Below are 10793 nucleotides of genomic sequence, written 5' to 3'. Positions count from 1 at the left end.
TAGCTTCGTGAGCGGGCGCGGGGGGTTGCCGTGGTAACGGCGCTTCGCTTGCCGGCTGGCCCAGAGCCTGGCCTCGCGCTTCCTGTCACGCCCTGCGGGGGCGGGGCTGAGTCTAATTCTCAGGGGTGCAGCGCCCTGTACCTCCCGCGCGTGCGCAGAGTGCTGGGCCCCATGGGCGGGAACGCAGCCGGGGAGCGTTGCGCGGTGGGCTGAGTCGCGCCTGAGGTACAGCTGGGGCGGGCTTGCCCTGGCTGAGGGGCAGGGGCGGGGCTGTGAGCTCTAGGACGGGAGCCCAGAGCCAGGGGGTAGGTGCAGGAGAGGGTGAGGAGTGTGAGCCCAGACCAGCTCTCGGACCCCGCCTGGAGCCCGTCCCGCCCCTCGCGCACCGCAGCGCCTTGCTCCAGCCTGACCCCTCCCGCACCCCGAGACCCAGTGGTTGCCGCGGAGTCACGGGCAAGTCCCGAGCACCCCTCCAGGGCTGTGTGTGGCCCACAGCCCCGTGGGGAGAAGTGACCCCCCAGACTGTCCTTTACAGAGGGCTTTAAATCTCCCATGATGGAGGTTCCACAGCCTCCTGAGGCAGCTTGTTCCAGAGCTTCACCACCCGGGCAGGACGTTTTTCTCTAATAGCCAAAATAAAGTACCCGTGCTGCAATCTGAGCCCCTTAATTCCTGCTCCGTTTTCCTTGTAACAACCTTTACGTGTTGCAGAACTGCTACTATGCCCCTCCCAGTCTTCTCCAGACTGAAAATACCGATTTCCGCCCCCCCCCCCCCCGTTGCTTCTGGGGAGGTAATAGTGTAGTCATTGAACCGAGAAGCAAAAGCTTATAGTTACATCTCTCTTTCTCCCCTCTCTCCCTCCTCCTCCCCCTCCCCCCAGTAATTTTTTTAGCAGGCTGGCCAGCAGCCTGGCTCAGTTCCCGCTTGTGCCAAGTCTGGGAGCTCAGCCCTTCCGCTGGACAGGGGCTGCTGCCTCTGTATTAGAGGCAGTGGCGCGGAGTGACAGGTAGCTGGTCTGTGAGGGGAGCTATTTTTTGAGGCAGCAGCTCAGGGTGGCAAGGGACTCCTCAGGAGTGGGGCTGGAGTGCACTGGTTGTTGGCCCCACCCCCAAGGAATATAGAATAGTCGAGTAACCAATAGGAATTCATGAGGTTAATGAACTATTCAGTTAGCCAATATTTAATGTCCCTAATTCGCTCATAATTCATGTTTTCTAATACAGCCGCTCCCCGAGTTGCGAATGGTCAAGTTACGATCGTTCGTGCTTATGACCAAAGTTCCCATGGAGCGGTCGTAAAGGCGGTCCCTGAGTTACGAACGTGACCCGCGCTTACGAACAGCACGGTCGCGTGTAACTCAGGGTACGTCTAGACTACATGCCTCTGGCGACAGAGGCATGTAGATTAGACTACCTGGCATAGGAAAATGAAGCGGCGATTTAAATAATCGCCGCTTCATTTAAATTTACATGGCTGCCGTGCTGAGCCGATCAGCTGTTTGTCGGCTCAGCGTGGTAGTCTGGACGCGCGGGTGTCGACATCAAAGGCATTTGTCGACCTCCCAGGTATGCCTCCTGGGATGAGGCATACCTGGGAGGTCGACAAATGCCTTTGATGTCGACCGCCTCTGTCGCCAGAGGCATGTAGTCTAGACATACCCTTGTCAGTGGGGTCCGAGTTACGAACGGATCGAGTTATGGCCAAGTGTTTGGTCCGTAACTTGTTCGTAACTCGGGAAGAGGCTGTAATTTTTGTGAACACATTCAGATTTAATAGAATGTTGATAACTCCTATATTAACTAAGATCTGTCTTTCTACAGATATGGCCAAGAACTCAGAGTGCCTGGGAGGAAAAAAACAGACTTTAAAACAAAAAAGGACCATTATGATCATTAAGTTTGAACTCCTGCATAACACAGGCCACAGAACCTCACTCATGTTCCCTCTAATCTTTTCCATCCATGTGTAGAATAAATTTTTATGTGTACCAAGGCAGATGCAAATGTGAACCACCAGTAGAAACAAAAACCTAACTCTGGATGCTTTGTTAATCATCTGGGCAGCATATGAATCTCTCCTGAATGGCCTCACAAAGGCACAGCTTACAGGGACCACTGTATATCACCCCTCAAAAAATTGCATCAATCCCTTAGAAAGCTCTCTAGTCTGGATTAAAAGATTTAAATAAACAGAATGGTTTACTCAAGCTTAAACCCTGGAAGACAGACATGATTTTGGTAGGAAGTGACAGACATTTGGAAGAGGGGACTGAAACCTTGTCCTCCGTAGAGGATAAGATTCGAAGACAGGGGTTGGCAACATATGGCACACATGCCATAAGTGGTATGCAAGATGATATTCAGTGTCATATGCAATAAATGGGCTCCCCTTTGTTCCCCTCACACCTGCAACAGGGAGCCCATGCTGGCGAACCAGCATTGCGTCCCCTGCAAGGTTAGAGCCTGCGCCAACTTCCTGTCCAGGGGGGAAGCCCTGAGGTCCCGTGCTGGATCCAGATTGCGGGGAAGAGTGCACATAGCTCCTCCCTTTCCCGTAGCAGCACACACACTGCCTTATCCACTCTACCTTCCCCTGTGCTTTGGAGAGGTGGGACACGGGAGCTGTGAGGCCTCCCCCTACCTCAGAGGCTAGGGTAGGAGCCCAAGTGGGGCGTGTGATGTAGAGAGCCCCTTCTCCCCTCCCAGAAGAGCAGCGCAGCCAAGGCAGGAGGGTGCGCTCAAGTTCATCTCTTCTGAAAGGTTGCCAACTCCTGTTCTAACTCATCTGCCCATCAAGGAAATGTGCAGTCTGAGCATCATTGCTAGATAACACAGACTGTAAGGCTACATCTACACTGGCCCCTTTTCCGGAAGGGGCATGTAAATTTCACCTATCGTAGTAGGGAAATCCGCGGGGGATTTAAATATCCCCCGCGGCATTTAAATAAAAATGTCCGCCGCTTTTTTCCGGCTTTTAAAAAAGCCGGAAAAGAGCGTCTACACTGGCCCCGATCCTCCGGAAAAAGCGCCCTTTTCCGGAGGCTCTTATTCCTTTGAAGTAGGAATAAGAGCCTCCGGAAAAGGGCGCTTTTTCCGGAGGATCGGGGCCAGTGTAGACGCTCTTTTCCGGCTTTTTTAAAAGCCGGAAAAAAGCGGCGGACATTTTTATTTAAATGCCGCGGGGGATATTTAAATCCCCCGCGGATTTCCCTACTACGATAGGTGAAATTTACATGCCCCTTCCGGAAAAGGGGCCAGTGTAGACGTAGCCCGCCTGTGTGAGGATGACTACCATCTCCAGGTGGCCAGACCATTCTGCTCTTTGAGACAATGACCTTTTCATCATGATTGATGTTTTTCTCAGTTTCAGTTTACCTTTCTGGTAGTGAAAATGAAGTCAGTATGGAAATTCAACATGTATAACATATAACCACTGGCATATTAAGAGACAGAGCACATTGCTCTAAGCTTTACATGGTCCATTGGCTTCCTATTTATTTCTGGATCCAGTTTTTATTAATGTCATATCAAATTAAAATCCTCATCCCACTCTATTAATTCTCTAAAGATGATTGCTAATCTTACACTGTGTTGTATATTAGTATTGCTTTCAGTGGGACTACTTAATATGAATAACAGGCAAAATTAGACCATGGTTATTATTAAAGAGATTGCCTATCCAGCTGCTACTCACTGAAATTTTGCATTTGACAGAACCAAGATGAGAGTCTTGGGATCCAGGAACAGAGTTTTCTGGGTGGCTAATTAGAGTGCCATCTGTGTAGGGCAAGAAATGTTTATGGTATGTTTGTACTGATACAATGTGTCCCCAATCCTAACGGGCAATAGCACTGTAATACGAATAAAAATAGTAAGGTTCCTAACAGTGGAACTCATGACTGCAAATGATCAAACTGAGTTCAAGTGTGAATGTTTTCAGAACACAATACAATCTCCGGATGAAAATGCCCTGCTCTCCTCTAAAACTGCCAGCTACTGAAAATCAGGTGGGAAAAGAGTAGGAAGAAGACGATGAAAAGGGGAAAAACAAAGTGAAAGAAGCATGGAGCGTTGGAGAGAGCCAGGTATTTTTGGATAATTTAATATCGTGATATCATGGCAGATCCTGTATTCAGTTCCTATAAGCCATAGCAATAGGGATGTTAGAAATAAAAAGATCACTAGGATCATATTAGTGCAAATAATAGGCAGGAAAAATGGAGAGAGCCACAACAAAGTAGAGACTTTCTAAATTAAGTCTCTGCTATTATTTTTAATTTACTTCTTCTGGGAAGTCAGCTGTCTAAGTTCCAAGGGGCAACAATGCACCGTTTGTTGCAGTAGGTGATGTTTATTGAACTGGGCCTTCAATCTAGGGTTGTTTTTTTTTCTTTAGAGGCAAGTGGGTAGCTAACTGAACTATGCAGACTCATTTCAGGAAGAGCTGCATAGGAAGGGAATGTTCCATGAAACTCAGGGAACAGAAGCCTCATTGTTCCACTTTGAGGATTTTTCTTCGTTTATACTGTACCCTAGCACACCTTGATTTTCTGTTGACACTAATATACATTGTTAATCCTGCTTTTAACTAGATAATCTGTTGGTCTCCTAGTTGACTGGCATGCTTGAAACTCAGGTACATTGAAAGTTATTGAATATTTTAAGAAAAGATCATGTTTGATTTCTTGACTTGACCTTGGTTTACAATGTCCTCTACTCAGCTGCAGTTTATAAAGCCACATACAATCAGCAACCTGCCGCAGTTGCTAATGTTCTGAGAATTGTCCCTTAAGACAATATTTTTCTGAAAATAAGAACTAAAATGATTAAAGCTTCTGAATTTTATGTTTAATAATAATGCTCTTCTATTTCAGCATCTCCTTTTATCCACCAGGCTCACAAAGTACAGATCTGGGTGTGATCCTGCAGTCCTTAGGAAAAGCACCTGTTGAAAGGCACCATATTTAGGAATGACTTCTCCATCACTGTAGGAAACACAGACACTCTACAAAACATGGTAGGGCTGGAGCAGTCTTCCCTGTAATCTGAGTGTTTGAGCAGCCACCAGGAGAGAGTCAAATGCTGCCCAGCTTAATAGCAGAATGCCCAGAGCTGGACTTTATTTCTGCTGGTGGTGCACATTAGAACATGCCATGATGCACATAACAAAATTTGTTCTGTATGTGGCTAGAAAAAATTAGAACATTGGCTGTAAGTGAAGGACAACACAATATTCATTGAAATTCACCGATAATTTTAGATGGGCAAAATAATCTAGGTTAAACATCTTTTTTTTTTTTTTTTTTTTTTAACAGAAGGTATCACATCAGTTTTAATGTCCCAGATGGCCAGGATTTAAGTTTTACATCTCATCTAAGAAACACCGGTAAGGGCTTTTTAATATTACAATAGCACATTTTAAAATATTTTGACATTTATAATTACTACTCACTGCAATTGCATCCATTAAAGGAATGGGCCAAATAATTCTCAAACTTCTTGCAGGTTATTTGAGTTAGCACTTTTCATTAGAAACTGGTTTGTGTTTCCAGCTGATGTATGTGTATATATACATATACACACACACACATTTACAGAGCAGTCCTCTGGAATATAATGGGCTATATTACACAGACAATAAAATCCCTTTTACAAATGTCTGTGGAATAATTGACATATATATATATCAAGGTTAGCATTTTATACTAAGTTATGTAAGTAGTTCTAAAGTAGTTTCTGTAGAACCTATCACATTTTTATGGAATTCTATTTGTTTAACTGTTGTTAAATTCTACAGGATTTTTTTATAAAGGTATGGAGAGCCACAAATGTGATTTGAAGTCTGTGTGCTCATCCATTTCATTCATAAGGCGATGGGAAGGAATGGTGCCCTGCCTTCCAACTTAATACAATGGAATAAATATTAAATAACTGCGATGACAACTGAGTAAATAAAAAGGCATCACCAAAAACATTTGTATAACTTTTGCTACCTCCAAATCTGGCTGCTCTTTTCTCGTGATCTGTCCTTGAATTCTGTTCAGTGAGGTCTGGCCAAAAAATAGAAAATAGTTTAGAACTGAATTAATCATTTGTTTGATATTTCTCCTTGTGTTTCTCAATTGTCTTTTTAATATTTGTTTCAACTGTAGCTTCACTTCTCTGCTTTTCTATTAAGGCTTATTTTTGTCCTCAAAATCAGATTCTGAGTTCTTCCTAGTGAATATTGTCAGGTACCATACACACATTTCCTGTAATTCTCTCTAGTTCCTAATTCTACTTCTAGAACTGGATTTTCCATCTGTTCTACCTTATAACCATTACTATTTATTATGAGAAAATGCAGAGATTATTGATTGATTGATTTATTCAAGTGTGTGTAGATGAATATTACCTAAAAAAAATCCAAGAGAGTAATTTCTGTAAATTTCATTACAAAAACAGTATTTCTGCCTGTTAAAAATACTTACACCATTTACTTAATATTCTTACTCAATATTTTTCCTGAAGACTAGGCAGAAATCTGTATTGTGACTCATTAGCTAAGCCACCAGGGTGTGCTCACTCTCCCTTCTAAGAAAGGACAAACCCTACACTAGGAGATTCCAGAAATTCCAATCTCAAAGTCCACAATGCAATGGGATACATACATTGTGTAATCTCTCTCTCCAGCCAACCAAAAGGAGAATGTTATATTTCTTTTTACTGGCATTATCACAAAGGGGATGGGACATTTGGGAATCTCATATGTGATGTTCACAGTAACAGTTCCTTTTATTTTTGGAAAAAACTGAACACTTTTGTTCACTTGGAGTAATTTTTTTCCTGTGCAATAAAAATAATTTTGAAGGGCCCTCTGTTTTCTTCATGTTCCTGATACACTGAAAATGAAAAGTTTAAACTGGTTACCACCAGGGCCAAAACTCATAGGATTGAAATACCTTGAGAATGCTCTCATTAAGGTCTATCGCCTTTCTCCCTCTTTCAGTGATAATGAGGAAAGCTTGGGCTTTCTTTAATTGTAGGACAAAATAATCTAAGGGTTTTATTCTTAACAAATGTTCTCAAACTCTGTGCTCATAAAGGTTTAGTCAGTTAAACTTTGAAGGCTTAAAATGTCTAGTTAACTGGCCAATATCATGATAGCAGTTACACTGAGTAGCGACTAGGAATGTAAACCTTAACTGTGTTGAGCCCACAACATGTAAAAGTGATTTTATTTTGGGGAGGAGATAGGAAGCTCAAGCACTCAAGTAATTTTTTACTTTACCCACATAATAACTTGCGGAAAACTGAACTAGTTTTGGCTGGTACACCATGCTGTTTGTTTCATGAATATCTATTTTTTTGAATGTGTGATACGCTGCCTAATTTTTCTTTTAACCATAAATACTTCAAAGGCCTGGTTTATACCATAAACTCCACCTTTTATGTCTGAATTTGAGCATAATCCCCTACCTTCTACAGTAAGTGAGCTAAGGGAGGAACTATCTTAAGCTGTTTCTTTTCTTAGTTTGCTATACCTTGAATGTTGCCATAACAGAACACACTTTGTTTTAAACGGTACCATCTGAGTTCCTGAAAAGGAAAATGCATATCCTTATGACTTGTCTGTTCCTGGGTCTTTGAGAGTTCTGTTTCACAGCCAGGCAGAGGCAGTCCTTGGAAGTCTTCCACTAACAGATGCCCCTTTCCAAAGTTTTATGCAATGATTAATCCATGCCAGCATGGAAAGTTCTGTTGGAATGCTTTGTATGCTATAGGAATTCACAATACTCTTGCAAGGTACATCGCAATGTAGACAGATCCAATGGAACAATAATAATTCCTGACAACACAATATATTTAACATAAGAATGACCCTACTGGATCAGACTAGAGGTCCGTCTAGGCCAATATCCTGTCTTCCGACAGTGGTCAATGCCAGATGGCCCAGAGGGAGTGAACAGAACAGGGAATCTTCAAGCCATCTGTCTCCCTTCACGCATTCCTAGCTTCTGACAGAGGCTAGGGACGCCATTCCTACCCATCCTGGTTAATAGCCATTGATGGACTGAACCTCCATGAATTGAATCCTGTTAAAATCCTGGTCTTCACAACATCCCTTGGCAAGGAGTTCCACAGGCTGACTGTGCGCTGTGTGACGAAAAACTTCCTTTGTTTGTTTTAAACCTGCTACCTATTAATTTCATTTGGTGACCCCTTAGTTCTTATGTTATGGGAACAAGTAAGTCATGATTTTATACACCTCTATCATATCCCCCCTTAGTCTCCTCTTTTCTAAGATGAAAAGTCCCAGTCTTTTTAATTTCTCTTCAGATGTGACCTATTTCAAACCCCTAATAATTTTTGTTGCCCTTTTCGGAAACTTTTCCAGTGCCATCTTTTTTTTGAGATGAGGTGACCATGTCTGTACATGGTATTCAAGATATGGGCATACCATGGTTTTATATAGAGGCAATTAGATGTTTTCTGTCTTATTATCTGTCCCTTTTTTAATGATTTCTAACATTCTGTTTGCTTTTTTGACTGCCTCTGCACACTGAGTGGATGTTTTCAGAGAACTATCCACAATGACTTCTAGATCTTGCTCTTGAGTAGTTATAGCTAAATTAGTCCCCATCATTTTGTATGTATAGTTGGGATTATTTTTTCCAATGTGCATTTACATTTATCACCATGAAATTTCATTTGCCATTTTGTTGCCCAATCACATTTCTACAGCACCTTTCATCTGAGGACCTCAAAGTGCTTCACAGATATTAAAGAATTGAATATTAGTAGTGATGGTATAATGCAGAATCTAATCTGGGACTTCTGGAGCCTGAGCCTCTATCACTTGAGCTAAAAGCCAGCTGGCTCTCAGTTAAGGCAGTAGAGCACATTCACTCTTCCTCTCTGTAAGTGGTCTAAGTGCCAATACTTGGGGCAGTGAATCACATCCAGAAAGTGTGTGGGTTCAGTGGCACTTGGAAAGCAGTGTGCAGTAAAATGATTGCAGCAAATAACAAATTGGCCATTTCCTTGTACAAAGCGAGTGCTGCATTCCTAGGTCCAAATGTGGTATGTGAGGGTATAAAAGGCAGCACTAACAAATGCATCCGCTAGCTTCTATTTGATCTGGAGGAAACCCAGAATGGTAATAAATATTCCCTGGAGGTAAGAATGCCTGATCTCCTTTTGTAACATAAAGGCAAGAGGAAGGATGAAACCAACTCTATCTTTTCTGACCATCGGCATTTTGTTATCTTTCCTTTGGGGCATCCTATATAGCTTCCTTTCAATGGCAATAGCTCTCCCCCTTGGGTTCTCATTCTTATTGGTGGATGGCTCTGTTATAGTCCTTATCAGTTAGGTCTGCTGCTATAACACCATTCAAATAAAGGTTGTGGGGGGGGGGAAGGGGGAAGTGGCAGAGTTTTTCTGCAAGTTAGTTGGATGCATGTGAAAAATAATGAAGAGTTTATCTAAAGCTGGGTGGGTGCACGAGCAGGCAAACTGGTTTTACTTTATGGAAAGAGAGAAAACATGGAAAATGAAAGTTAGGCCTTAACAACAGAGAGAAAAAGAGGGGTGAGGCAGGGAACTCAGTCAACTTTGTGCACTGCACTGGGGCGAGATGCAGTGGGGGTAGGTCCTCTACTCTGGGGTGAGATTCTGTATTACAGTATGTGGGGGCAGGCCCGTACACAGGAATTTCTGTGTATGCTTTTTTGTAAAGGTGGACCACAAAGGTGCAAATGTACCCCCAGCCATGGCCCCCCAAGTCAGTGAGCTCCAGCCAGTTAGAGGAAGGCAGGAGTGGCACACTGCCTGAGCCTCCCTCCTCCATGCCCTTGTCGGGTGGGGGAAGGTTGTGGCTAATTCTCCCCTCCCTCCCCGGGAACGAGGCCCAGCCCTGTCCCTGGTCTTGCTCCTGTGGGAGGGGAATTAGCCCCAGCTCCCTTCCCCAGCCAGCTGGAGCATGGGGGAGGGAGGCTGGTTGGGGCAACATGTTGTCCCAGCTTTCCCCAGCCCAACCTGAATCTGCCCCATGGGGGACCATAGAATTTTAGAACTGGAAGGGGCCTTGAGAGGTCAACAAATGCAGTCCCCTCCCCTAATGGCAGGACGAAGCACCATCTAGATCAGGGCTCCTCAGCACGTGGCCTGTGGGCCACATGTGGCCTACGGCCCATTTGTTTGCAGCCCGCGGTGCAGTTTGGGTTTACGCAGGGCTCAACCCGGTGCCCGTGGGTGGGAGCCAAAACAAAAAAGTAGTCCATATAATGGTCTTCTGTTGTTATACGTTTTAGTAGTTTAATGAGCAATGACAGTCCAGGAATTTAAAATGATGTCATATGGGTGGAAATCAGGTAAATATTGCATTTTATTAATATCAGCAGAACTAATTTAAGTGGGGCCTGTGTTTTGTGTAGTCTTATCTTAATCTTTCTATTCATGCCTGTCAGCAGGAAAGAAGCTATTTGCATATATATTTGCATGTGTATGCAACCACACTTAAGTAGTGGCCTTCTGCATGTTCTGTGAGTATCATTGTGGCCCTTGGAGCTTCCAAAGTTAACTAGTCCTGATTTAGATCATCCCTGATAGATGTCTGTCTACCCTGCTCTTAAATATATCCAGTGTTAGAAATTCCACAACCCCCTAGGCCTAGGCAATTGATTCCAGTGTTTAACCACCCTGACAGTTAGGAAGTGTTTCCTAATGTCCAATCTAAACCTCCCTTGCTGCAATTTAAGCCCATTGCTTGTCCTATCATCAGAGGCCAAGGAGAACAATTTTTCTCCC

General features: G+C 43.7%; 1 protein-coding gene across 1 annotated transcript in view; it reads left to right on the top strand.

The window, feature by feature from the left end:
* Positions 1 to 191: 191 nt before the first annotated feature.
* The window catches only part of SLC45A1 (solute carrier family 45 member 1), a 319990-nt gene continuing 309388 nt past the window's right edge, over positions 192 to 10793 (top strand). The window contains exons 1-2 of the mRNA XM_075906383.2: positions 192 to 225; positions 5318 to 5388. The gene's annotated coding sequence lies outside the window, so the exon portion shown is untranslated. The remainder of the gene's footprint in view (positions 226 to 5317; positions 5389 to 10793) is intronic.

The sequence above is a fragment of the Pelodiscus sinensis genome, chromosome 24, assembly GCF_052426305.1.
Source record: "Pelodiscus sinensis isolate ZL-2025 chromosome 24, ASM5242630v1, whole genome shotgun sequence".
Classification (NCBI taxonomy): Eukaryota; Metazoa; Chordata; order Testudines; family Trionychidae; genus Pelodiscus; species Pelodiscus sinensis.
The sequence above is the reverse complement of the archived record's forward strand: the minus strand, read 5'-3'. Positions and strand labels throughout refer to the sequence as shown.